A 13813-nucleotide genomic window follows, 5' to 3' on the forward strand; every position below is an offset into this window, starting at 1 on the left:
ACGTTAGCTGATGAAGATTATCTCAGGACCGAACGTATATGATCTCCTAAACCCTGTGTTTACCACAGACCTTATTTTCAGCATTTTTCCAAAAACACCATTCATTTTCCTCATAGGCTTTGTCCAACGAACAATGACAGAGTTATTGCCGACAAAAAGATGCCATTACTACTTCTCTATAGCTTATAGTCTAGTTGGACTATAACACAGAAAACAATGTTTTGTGATAACTGCACTCTGATTAAAATGTTGTGGGAAAAAAACATTTTTTTTAGTTAGGTTTTTTTCTTAATGTTAAGGATCCCAATGTCATTACACACTCCTACTAGTTTAGAACACAGTGGCTAATGCTAGCCTAGCAGCAAAGCTAAAACCAGGGTAAGAATTTAACCAATAGTACTAGTAGTAACATAGCTGGGCCTGGATCTGTGCCTACAGGTCAACTTGTACGCAGTCCAGTAATAGCTCTCTGTCTAACTGAGCCACAAGAACCAGGATACAGGAAGTTGACTCTTCCTCATTCACTGGAGGCCAGGGGTGAGTCATAGGCATGTCTGCCTGCTGCAGAAACAACTAGCCTGGCTAACCCCTAGTCCCTGGTGGACACTTGTGGAGAGCTGATCTAAATAAGCAATTTGGTGCAAATTCCTCTGGGTAGCCAATCAGGGGATAAGGTGGAGCTACTACAATAATGTAACAATCCAATTATTTCAGATGCATGAAGTGCCTTTGCCCCAATGAGTAGGGGGCTAAGGGGTGTTTCTGGACAGGGCCATAAAGCAGACTGTCCTGTCAGAATCTACTCTCTGCTACACTGGCCAATCAGAATCCACTCTCTGCTACACTGGCCAATAACAATCCACTGACTCTCTTCTAGACTGGTGCACACTTACAAATTGTGCACTTCCCTTCTTGGATTTAAAAAAGGATAGGACTTGTATACTGTAGACCAGGGGTGTCAAACCCATTTTGCCCCGGGGCCGCATTCAGTCTTCAACGAGGTCCAGAAGGCAGGACTCACAATTGGTTATATTTCCAAAGAACGTTATATTTGCAAAGATATTGTCATCTATCCATTATTATTGGAATGTGACGCTCCCTGACATCCCCCCCAGTCCTCCCCGACTGTCCTCCCCCTCTGGATCTGAACCTGCCTCCTGTAAGGACTGTACTCCAACAACCCCTCCCCCCCAGTCCTCCCTGACTGTCCTCCCCCTCTGGATCTGAACCTGCCTCCTGTAAGGACTGTACTCCAACAACCCCTCCCGCTCATCCCTCTTTAGCCTTCTAGTTTATTCCCTCTTCCCCCACCTACTACCGCACAACACACATAACCTCTCGCCTCTCCTGCGGAGCTATCTTTCAAACAGTACCAGCACCCGATCCTCTCCCCTCCCCCCCTCTATCACTTCCAGTGCTGCCGTCAAAATCTCACCTCTCTGCCAGCAGGCAAAGCCTAGGCACAAAGAGAATGTAGCAGCGATGCGCGATCCACAACGTCACAAACAGGCAGCCTAATTCAGATCGTTTTTTTTTCACTCGTTGGTCTTTTAACCAATCAGATCAGCCCTGAAAAATAGCTGATGTGAAAATATCTGATGTGATTGGTCAAAAAAACAATTAGTGGAAAAAAGATCAGAATTGGGCTGCTTGTGTAAATGCCAACATATCTCCAAACACACAAACACTCACACCCACTCCAAACATACACACAGCTCTAAACAGAAAACATACGCACACTACTCCAAATGCCACACAAACAACTCCAAAGACCACATACACACAGCCCCAAGTACAAACATACAGAGCTGAAACACACACATACACACAGCTCCAAATCACTCACACACACCAACGCTGGCTTTCAGCACTCCGCTTTCCCTCTCTAGCCTAGATCCTCCCCTCCCAGTCTCTCTAGGCTATACACCCCCCCCCCCCCCCAGTCTCTCCCTCTCTAGCCTAGATCCCCACTCTCAGTCTCTCCCCTTCTAGCCCATTTCCCTCCCCCCTGTCTCTCCCTCTCTAGCCTAGATCCCACCCCTCTCCAGCCTATATGCCCCTCAGTCTCTCCACCCCATCCACTCCCTCCTCCTCTAGCCTAGATCCACCCCTCTGTTTCTCCATCTCAAGCCTATACCACCCCTCTCTAGCCTAGATCCCCCCTCCCAGTCTCTCCCTCTCTAGTCGGATTATTATCATAGCCAATTTCAGGAGATAACACATGCTTTCCATCAATAATCTTTTAAATCCTTATCAAATTAAAACAAATCATTTCCATAAAGCCATCTGAACCCAAGCAGGGGTCAGACAATTCAGATCTAATAATTGTTTCTGGGAGGGTGAGGTTGCAGAGTAGGCTAACAGCCAGTCACTATGTCCACTTTAGACAGTTAGGTTTGGAAGGACTAGCCTATGCAACACAGCCACTACAGTAGTAATGTTGCTGACCCTCCTAACCCTGGCCTGATGGTATTAATGCTCTCTCTCAATCTGCTGTGGTATTACCCACTGTGCTGTATTGGTAATCCTGGCTTCAGCACACACACACACACACACACAGACATACGCACACACACGACTAAAGCAGCATATTCATAAAGAGCAGGCCATGTATACCATACTACTTCAGTCATTGTTAAAGCAAACCCCACTATCACCCCTATGACACACTCTTATCACAGAAGAATAGTGTCTTATCTCCTCAGCCCTGTAAACAATACCTAATGGACGATTAGCAATCAAATTCTAATTCTACAAGCTCAATACACACACGCGCACACGCACACACACAGACACACCAAAAGTAGAAGAAGCCGTAGACAGTACAGAGATTGACCTCTGAGGAGAAACCTCTTCCAAATCTGATTTGAAGAGGCAATCTTTTCCATTTGAGATTGAGGCCTGCCTGCACAATTCGAATGTGTGTAGTGAGATCTACACCAAATGAGGAATCAACCCATCTGAGGATTAACTAGGATTTCTGAGTAAATGGTATTGACATTAAGGTCTGAAAGGCATTCGCCCATTGGGAAAGTCGGGAGTCAGATAAATGTTAAGTAGCAATTTTCAACACACAGGGGAGGAACCACAAAGAATGGAATTCTTTGCATTTTGGTTGTTGAAAGTAAAAAATAAAATAAAAATGTAAAACCTGCCCAATGGGGCCAGCCTCAAAGCAGGCTCAACTTGCAGGACGGATCAGGACTCTTGCCCCAGGCAATAGGGCAACCCTTAATGTCAATCCCTGCTTTAATGTTGGGGCTGTGAACTTGCTCTGCACATGGGAAAACCAACTGAAGGCCTACTCAGTTTAACAACACATCTAGTTCACTAGCTCAGGGTCTGATAGAGCTGAGAGAGAGGATGAGGAAGTCACAGAAGCCTGGCTGACTGGATAGAACGCATTTTGACACTTTCACAGAACTCACTTAATTGTAATACAAACACTAACAGAAGTAGCTAAATAATCGTTTCTCAGTACCAGAACATCTTTCTCCGAACAGCTTATGTTCCTGCCAAGCAGTTACACACCTGATTCTACCAATCAAAGCCTTGGCTGAAGACTATAATGATTAGTTCATAAGATTAATCAAGTGCGTTAATGCTCTGCTGGAGCAAAAGTTCACACCATCTAAATCAGCCATTGTGGAAAAGACCCTGGCTGTAATAGGAGATCAATGTAGAAAAACTAAAAGAACAACATTAGTCTAAGTGGGTTCAAGGCTGCAGTTTGGACCTGTTCATTGACCACATCTAAAGCAAACAAATCAACCAGTGGCTTTACCAAATGGCCATGGTACGATTCAGCCTTGACTGAACACACACAGCGGGGTCTGTAAACACAGTCATCCCTTAGTAGGCTAACTTTGGCCCAGTACGTGATTGGTTTTCATCAATAGATGTGACTAAACATATTGAATTTCACTAAAAAGGGAGGTGATGTTTAGGGCCAGTTTCCTGAACCTAGATTAAGCCTACTCGTGGACTTAAAAGCGTGATCGATGGAGAATCTCTGTCAGCAGTGCTAAGGCCAAGACTAGGTATACTCTGGGTCTGGGAAACTGGTCCCTGTGTGTTGCTGATCTGATTTCTCGAGGTGGTCATTCAGGGGTGAGGATGTCTGTCTGTACTACAACTCCCATCAGGCAGTGGGGTGCTGCTGTAAACACCAGGGTGGCAAAAAGTTAACTTCTTATGGCTGGGGGCAGTATTGAGTAGCTTGGATGAATAAGGTGCCCAGAGGTGCTACTCAGTCCCAGTTGCAAATATATGCATATTATTAGTATATTTGGATAGAAATCACTGAAGATTCTGAGGTTGGTCGTTTTTCAACTCATTCCCTATTGAAGATACAGTGGGATATTGGTCATGTTGCACTTCCTAAGTCTTCCACTAGATGTCAACAGTCTTTAGAACCAGGCCTCCCCGGGGCGCAGTGGTTAAGGGCGCTGTACTGCAGCGCCAGCTGTGCGCCCAGGCTCTGTTGTAACCGGCCGCGACCGGGAGGTACGTGGGGCGACGCACAATTGGCCTAGCGTCGTCTGGGTTAGGGAGGGCTTGGCCGGTAGGGATATCCTTGTCTCATTGCGCACCAGCGACTCCTGTGGCGGGCCGGGCTCAGTGCGCGCTAACCAAGGTTGCCAGGTGCACGGTGTTTCCTCCGACACATTGGTGCGGCTGGCTTCCGGGTTTGATGCGCGCTGTGTTAAGAAGCAGTGCGGCTTGGTTGGGTTGTGTATCGGAGGACGCGTGACCTTCAACATTCGTCTCTCCCGAGCCCGTATGGGAGTTGTAGCGATGAGACAAGATGGTAGCTACTAAACAATTGGATACCACGAAATTGGGGAGAAAAAGTGGTAAAAATACATTTAAAAAAACAGTCTTTAGAACCTTGTTTGATGCTTCTACTGTGAAGTGGAGGGCGAATGAGAGGGGAATGAGTCCGAGGTCTGCCAGAATGCCTTGAGCTCGTGATGCTCATTTACGTGAGAGTTAGCTTGAGTACCATTGCATTTCTACAGACAAAGGAATTCTCCGGTTGGAACATTATTGATGATTTATGTTAAAAACATCCTAAAGATTGATTCTATACACCATTTGGCATGTTTCTACGGACTGGAACGGAACTTTGACTTTTCGTCTGCTCCTAGTGAACGCGCTTCGTGAGTTTGGATTTACCAAACGCGCTAACAAAAGGAGCTATTTAGACATAAATGATGGACATTATCAAACAAAACAAACATTTATTGTGGAACTGGGATTCCTGGGAGTGCATTCTGATGAAGATCATCAAAGGTAAGTGAATATTTATAATGTTATTTCTGACTTCTGTTGACTGCACAATATGGCGGATATCTTTTTGGCTTGTTTGAGCTCTGAGCGCCGTACTCAAGATTATTGCATGGTTTGCTTTTTCTGTAAAGCTTTTTTGAAATCTGACACAGCGGTTGCATTAAGGAGAAGTGTATCTAAAGTTCCATGTATAACACTCGTATTTTCATCAACATTTATGAGTATTTCTGTAAATTGATGTGGCTCTTTGCAAAATCACAAGATGTTTTTGGACCTACTGAACATAACACGGCAATGTGTACTGAGATTTTTTGATAGAAATATGAACTTTATCAAACAAAACATACATGTATTGTGTAACATGTAGTCCTATGAGTCTCATCTGATGAAGATCATCAAATGTTAGTGATTAATTCTCTCTCTATTTCTGATTTTTGTGACACCTCTCTTTGGCTGGAAAAATGGCTGTGTTTTTCTGTGACTTGGCTCTGACCTAACAATCGTTTGTGGTGCTTTTGAAATCGGACACTGTGGTGGGATTAACAAGAAGTGCATCTTTAAAATGGTGTGAAATACTAGTATGTTTGAGGTATTTTAATTATGGAATTTCTGTTGTTTTGAATTTGGCGCCCTGCACTTTCACTGGCTGTTGTCATATCGATCCCGTTAACGGAATTGCAGCCCTAAGAAGTTGTTTAAGACAGAAATATATGGACAGGTCTAGAATAAGGAATAGGCCTAAAGCTCTTTTCATTACAGTTAACTTCAAGTGCAATGTTACAAAAAGTTCTGAGAGACTGTATTTTGTAGAATATAAATTATTCTGTCAGGTAGAATAGTGAATCGTGTCAGGTCTACACTTTACATGTCTAGGCTATATGATGAACAAATGATAAACCTAATTTAGGATTGCTCGGATTAGAGCCAATTCATAACATTATCAGAAAGAACTTTGACGAAGTGATTGTATCTATGATCATTGCACAGCATGACACTGAATATTATGACTGAGAAAAGTCCATAAAGCAATCAATGGATGGAAGAGATGGCATAACGTGTTGTGCTTCTGAAGCTTGGTGAGGACTAGAGCTAAGCTTGGTGAAGACTAGAGCTAAGCTTGGTGAAGACTAGGACTAAGCTTGGTGAAGACTAGGACTAAGCTTGGTGAAGATTAGGACTGAGCTTGGTGAGAAACTTAGGCTTAGAAGTTATACAGCCTGAGCCTAAACTACAAGTCAGAGACTTGTTAACATTATCATACGTTCATTATGTCGATCTCCTTTGAGCTGTACGTTTCACATTTACACAAAACACTGAGAAATCTATGGTGAGAATGCCATCGGTGTCAACTCTACTCTGACAAAACACTTCACCACATCCTCTTTCCCTTAGTCTGACTAACAGCTCACTAGACAGCCAAACCCTGACCTTAAATAAAAATGTACAGCTATACGCTCAACTGATGCATGCAGGTTTTTCAGAGGGATAAAGGTAAAATTGTTTTAGTTATAGTAAGGTATTTTATTTGTAAAGTAGGTATTCCCACATATCCAAAATGCGTATAGAAAGCAGTTTAGCATGAATCTTCTCTAAAGGACAACAGGGCCTCTCCACACTACCAACTACACCTAAGCGGGGGATACCATCTTTGTATGGGCAGCTACAGAGACATACAGTATATATACTGTAAATAAGAATTTGTTCTTAACTAATTAATAGCCAAGTTAATACCAAAAAGTATGTGGACACCCCTTCAAATGAGTAGATTCAGCTATTTCAGCCACACCCGTTGCTGACTGGTGTATAAAAATCGAGCACACACATGCTATCTCCATAGACAAACATTTGCAGTAGAACGACCTTACTGAGGAGCTCAGTGACTTTCAATGTGGCAGTCATAGGATGCCACCTTTTCAACAAGTCAGTTCGTCAAATTTCTGCCCTGCTAGCCCTGGTCAACTGTAACTGCTGTTATTGTGATGTGGAAATGTCTAGGAGCAACAACGGCTCAGCCATGAAATGGTAGGCCAAACAAGCTTGAAAGAACATGACCGCCAAATGCTGAAGCGCGTATAAATCATCTGTCCACGGTTACAACACTCACTACCGACTTCCAAGCTGCCTCTGGCAGCAACATCAGCACAAAAACTGTTCATCGGAAGCTTCATGAAATAAGTTTCCATGGCCAAGCAGCAGCACACAAGATTACCATGCACAATGCCAAGCGCCAGCTGGAGTGCTGGCGCACTGGAAACGCGTTCTCTGGAGTGATGAATCACACTTCACCATCTGGCTGTCCGACGGACAAATCTGCTAAGCTAAGTCTATACAGAAATGGTTAGTCGAGATCGGTGTGGAAGAACTTGACTGGCCTGCACAGAGCCCTGACCTCAAACCCATCGAAAACCTTTGGGAACGCCGACTGCGAGCCAGGCCTAATCACCCAACATCAGTGTCCGACCTCACTAATGCTTGTGGCTGAATGGAAGCAAGTCCCCGCAGCAATGTTCCAACATCTAATGGAATGCCTTCCCAGAAGAGTGGAGGCTGTTATAGCAGAAAAGGGGTGGGACGAACTCCATATCAATGCCCATGATTTTGGAATTAGATGTTTGATGAGCAAGTGTCCACATACTTTTAGTCATGCAGTGTAGCAGTTAGCTCCAACAATACTACCTAACTGGCTTCATACTGACAGAAGGTGTTGCTATGGTGGCATCAAAGGCCATGCACACATCACACTCTCCAAACGCTCAATTTCCATCACCTCACATGTGCCTTCAACGTCCCAATAGTAGCTGCCTGCGGGCCTGTATGTTATAAAAAAGAATTTAAAAACTGTGTGTTTATAAATAGCTGACAAAAACACCAGTGATTGCCGTAGGTCCCGTTTGGCACAGTTGGTAGAGCATGGTGATTGCAACGCCAGGGTTGAGGGTTTGATTCCCAAGGGGGACCAGTACGAAAATGGATGCACTCACTACTGTAAGTCGTTCTGGATAAGACTATCTGCTAAATGTCAAAAATGTAAATGGGGAAATTCAGGCAGTTGAAGGGGAGAGATATGCAGATGTCAATGGATGGATAAAGAAGACTCCTCCCACCATCTCTTATCTATCATTCCATCAAAAACAGATACTGGTAGTACTAACATATTACTGAATCAGATGAAAATAACAGCATATTATTTACACTCTTAAGCCACCAGTAAAAAAGAAATAAACAGAGGCTACCACCGGATAGAGGAGGTGGTAATGGATGGGTGGTTTTGGTGCTAGCTGGAATGATTCTTGGTCTGGTCGTCAGAACACATTGTTAATGAGCTTCATTAAAATGATATAATTCTCGATGGCATTACGTCAGATGCAAATTGGCCTAATGTGGATTTGAAGGCTAGGGCCTTGAATGGTAGGGACCCTGGAGTCGCCTAACGGAGACAGTTGACAAACAGTTTCCCATTAGTGAGTTACTGTAACTGACCGAGAGGTTTCAATGAGATAGGGCTTCCATCTCCCTATATGGCCATACACACATACATCAATTTGACAGGTAGACAAACATTGACTGACCGAAGCAGAACCTACAAGGCGGGTGAGCAGTTACATGTACCTGGATTCAGGCAGTATGATTTTCTTGCTCGCTCGGGCCGCTGGAGTAGATTTGCTCTTCTCCATCGCCATCAAATAGCTGACATCGGCGAGAACTGCTTCGAGGTCCGCCATCTTCAACCCTGGTTCGACCGAGTCGATACAACACCAACCGTGGGAAGGATTTTTTTTTGAAAGATAAAGCAAATGTCCACTGAAAAGCTTTAAAACCTAGTTCCAACCTGGGCGACCGAGGCAGCTATGCGGATGACAGGGGTGACCATCGAATGAAGCGTTTCGTTTTCTTCCTCTAGGTTCGGCACACACGGTCGCTCAAAACACAACCATTGTTACACAAAAAAAATAGTATTTATCATCTGGGTATTTTTTTGTGTGCCAAAAAATGGTAGTGGTTTCAATGGCCAGACAAGATTGATGAGAGATTTCGAGATTTCAGAGAGCTTCACTTATTTTAGATGGCCCACCTGCTAGATGTGGCAAACTAGCAAGGCAGCTAGCTAATAACTGTGAATCCCCACTGATCCTAGCCACATAGTTTGTTTTATCTTCTTGAAAAGCTAAAATTGTAATATTGCGGTACGTGGTACTCCAGCAAGACGTATGCTTCAAGCTTCCTAATTGTGTCTCGTCGCATCTGCTTCAAAATAAAACATGACTTTATGCGTCGACAAAGATGGGTTGTATCACTTCTATCGAATTGGTATTCGATAAAGACATCCTCGTGAAATAACGATGACAGGGGTAGAAAGCTAAAATATCAAGAGCAAGCCAGCTCGCCTGACGAATGAATGGTCCAGATACTAGCGAATACAGTAGTGAGGTTCAGGTTCAAACATATTCACCAACATGACAAATCTAAACAATTGTCTTATTGGCATAGGATCCTACACAGCGATATCAGAAAGAGGACGTCAATCAAACCACAGATGTAGGTCGCCAGCTGAATATCCAGCACGCAAAAACTATACCCGACTAAAATCTACTTTAGCTAACTAACGTTGGCAACTATCGAACTTAGCTATCAAGATAACAAGCATTCAGTTGTTGGCACTAACTTTACGTTAGATGCCACATTTAAACTGTAAATTCAGCCACGAAATCAGCCAGCTAGATTCTCAATGTACGTGGTCGAAAAGGGAGAAGTGTTATTACTAGCTGCTGTGGAAACCGGTGCTACTTGGTAGCGAGTTAGCCAGTAACGTTAGATAATTTACGAAACATAGGTAACAAACTAGCGCTAGCTAACACAACCGCTTTATCGCAACGACACAAAACCCACTCATCCAGTTCGCTAGCTAGCTCGCCATCTCAGTTAGGTAACGAATCCTGATCTTCAGTCAAATCCATGTTATTTCACAAGAGACCAACGAAACCGCACAAAATTAGCCATAGTAATTTATTTCACCCCAGTGTGTGGGCTCTGATATGGAGACAGTGGCTAGCTAGCTAGCTATCATGGGGGAGGGGGTGGAGGAAATGGGCTAGTTAAGATAATCTTAGCTTGGTAACCGTCCACGGTCCCTCGCGACCGAGTCTTCAACTACAAGTTGAATTTTTTTTTGCGATCAACAGCTTGCCAACTAGCTGACGAACAGGCAATGAAATATAAACGATGAACCTAAGTACATATAACTTGGTAATATTTGCTGCCCGTCAGTGACTTCCTCCGTAAAGTTGTAACCATCAAACGTTTCTGCTCCTCAATCAGCACAAGCCGCAGCTGAGATCTGTGCATTCGATAGACTGACGACGCGGGAGAACGTTTGATATCCTGTTTGTTTACGGTCCTCCAAGAGGCACCGATTTCCTCTTGTTATCCCTTTTGAGTCCGAATAAGAACAGTTGACTTTACTCCATTTCGCTGGCTGTGTTGTGTATTCTCAGAAACAAGCCCTACCTAATTGTAAAAGCCCCACTTCCTCCAACTGCGACTAAGCATCCTGGAAAACATGTAATGGAGCAGGATCACTCATGGACGCGGACCTAGATGATTATAAATGCCCTATTACGATTTGAATCAAATTAAAACCATTATATAAAATTAGCAATATTTTGTTTAGCTTTATATTTTTATTTTTAACAGTGTTAACTGCAAATGAAGATGACATAATATGATCATTGAGGAGGTCGGTAGGCTGCCATTATGGGCATCTTTTTTTATATTACATGAATAATATATAACAGACACATCTGGGTGATAACTTGCTGGATCATTCCAATGGACCAATCCCTGAATCAACAGACAATTAACTCATCTGTGGACCTTGAAACCATGTTATTGTAAGTCTACGTTGGAGCCCCATTCCTTTGCTAATTTGTTCTAAATTGAGGCTATCAATTACTCAGATTTTGTAGCATAGGCCGCTATATAGACCTACACATATTTAATCGAGAAACTCAAATTTTTTCTGGTATCCAGTACAGACCTGGGTTCAAATACATGTGTATTTGAGAATCAGTATTTGTAATAGATTTCTATGTATTAGAGTATTTTCAAATACACAGCCAAGTTTGAGTATTTTATTATTTGAGTGGCTATTTGTAAATATATATATATATAAATTCAGCAAAAAAAGAAACGTCCTCTCACTGTCAACTGCGTTTATTTTCAGCAAACTTAACATGTGTAAATACTTTTATGAACATGACAAAATTCAACAACTGAGACATAAACTAAACAAGTTTCACAGACATGTGACTAACAGAAATGGAATAATGTGTCCCTGAACAAAGGGGGGGTCAAAATCAAAAGTAACAGGCAGTATCTGGTGTGGCCACCAGCTGCATTATGTACTGCAGTGCATCTCCTCATGGAATGCACCAGATTTGCCAGTTCTTGCTGTGAGATGTTACCCCACTCTTCCACCAAGGCACCTGCAAGTTCACAGACATTTCTGGGGGGAATGGCCTTATCCCTCACCCTAAGATCCAACAGGTCCCATACGTGCTCAATGGGACTGAGATCCGGACTCTTCGCTGGTCATGGCAGAACACTGACATTCCTGTCTTGCAGGAAATCATGCACAGAACGAGCAGTATGGCTGGTGGCATTGTAATGCTGGAGGGTCATGTCAGGATGAGCCTGCATGAGGGAGGAGGATGTCTTCCCTGTCCGATGATCCCAGACCATGACGGACCCTCCACCTCCAAATCGATCCCGCTCCAGTGTACAGGCCTCGGTGTAACGCTCATTCCTTCGACGATAAACGCAAATCCGACAATCACCCCTGGTGAGACAAAACCGCGACGCATCAGTGAGAGCACTTTTTGCCAGTCCTGTCTGGTCCAGCGACGGTGGGTTTGTGCCCATAAGCGACGTTGTTGCCGGTGATGTCTGGTGAGGACCTGCCTTACAACAGGTCTACAAGCCCTCAGTCCAGCCTCTCTCAGCCTATCGTGGACAGTCTGAGCACTTACTTACTTCAAATGTATGTGAAAGTAATTCAGATTTTTGAAATAGTATTTATATAGCTATAAAATACTAATTACTTACAAATGTTGTAGTGCTTTAGAGTATAATACAGTGATTCCTTGTGGACAGCATTTAAAAATGGAAAGCAAATTCTGATGAAAGCATGGCAAAATTGGGCTTCCACTGTCCACCTGACTCTTCTCATAACAGGCCTGTCACGGAACGACGGTTTGTGTTATGTCATCAGTATGATGTATGATAAATATTATATATTTGTTCATAATACAAATATCAACAACTTACATTGCTACATCAAACATGTCTAACAAAACAAAACACAGGTATTAACAAGAAAGTGCTAAAACATACAAAAAATATCTATAAAATCATTTTTTTAAATGAACAATTATTGTGCAATTGTATTCACATAATGATTCAGGAAGATGTTATTTTTGTTGTTATTCACTAGGGATAATATCTTAACAAGATAATTACATTCAATCAAAAATATGTGTAATTTTGGTATAGAATTCTGGAATTTTTGTTTGTGTATAAAGTATTTGTGTCACTCCCTGACCTTAGTTATCTTTGTTTTCTTTATTATTTTGGTAAGGTCAGGGTGTGACAAGGGTGGTGTGTTTGTTTTTTTGGATTGAATAGGGGGTTTTGTATGTTAAGGGTACCTAGTCTAGAGGTTTATATGTCTATGGTTGCCTAGAATGGCTCTCAATCAGAGGCAGCTGTTTATCGTTGTCTCTGATTGGGAACCATATTTAGGTAGCCATATTCCTAGGTTTATCTGTGGGTTAGTGTCTATGTATAGTTGCCTGTTTCAGCACTCGTGTGATATAGCAGCACTTTTGTTTAGTTTGTTTAAGTTTTCTTCGTGTTCTTCCTTTAATAAAGAGGAATATATTCTCATCACGCTGCGCCTTGGTCTCCTCGTTACAACGAACGTGACAATTTAACAACAATTTTTTTAAATTACGAAAATTTCAATGGTCTTGTTATCATTGCAATAGTAACATATTATATCCTTCATGTCAAAAACATGGGTAGTGTTCTTAATGGCAAATAAGTATTCTGCAAGGTTTTCCCAAAATCCTGACACAAATTTACATTCAAAGTGAGTCAGATTCTCACCTTTTTCACAAAAAACGCAGATATCATCAATAGCCACAAATTTGGACAACATATAATTACATGGATATATCTTAAGTAGAATTTTAAAGCGCACTTCCTTAAATTTGTTTGGTATACAATATGTGTAAGTGTCACGACTTCCGCCGAAGTCGGGTCCTCTCCTTGTTCAGGCGGCGCTCAGCGCTCATCCACTTTTCATTTTCCAATTGTTTTGTCTTGTTTTTTCTCACACCTGGTTTCAATTCCCTCATTTACTTGTGTATTTATCCCTCTGTTTCCCCCATGTCTTTGTGTGGGATTGTTTATTGTACAGCTTGTGCACGTTCCTCGGGAGCGCATGACAGGTTATTTTGTGGCC

General features: G+C 42.7%; 1 pseudogene; it reads right to left on the reverse strand.

Annotated features, from left to right (window-relative positions):
* The window catches only part of LOC115117262 (G protein-coupled receptor kinase 3-like), a 78243-nt pseudogene extending 67419 nt beyond the window's left edge, over positions 1-10824 (reverse strand).
* Positions 10825-13813: the final 2989 nt, after the last annotated feature.

Source organism: Oncorhynchus nerka, linkage group LG4 (assembly GCF_034236695.1).
Source record: "Oncorhynchus nerka isolate Pitt River linkage group LG4, Oner_Uvic_2.0, whole genome shotgun sequence".
NCBI lineage: Eukaryota > Metazoa > Chordata > Actinopteri > Salmoniformes > Salmonidae > Oncorhynchus > Oncorhynchus nerka.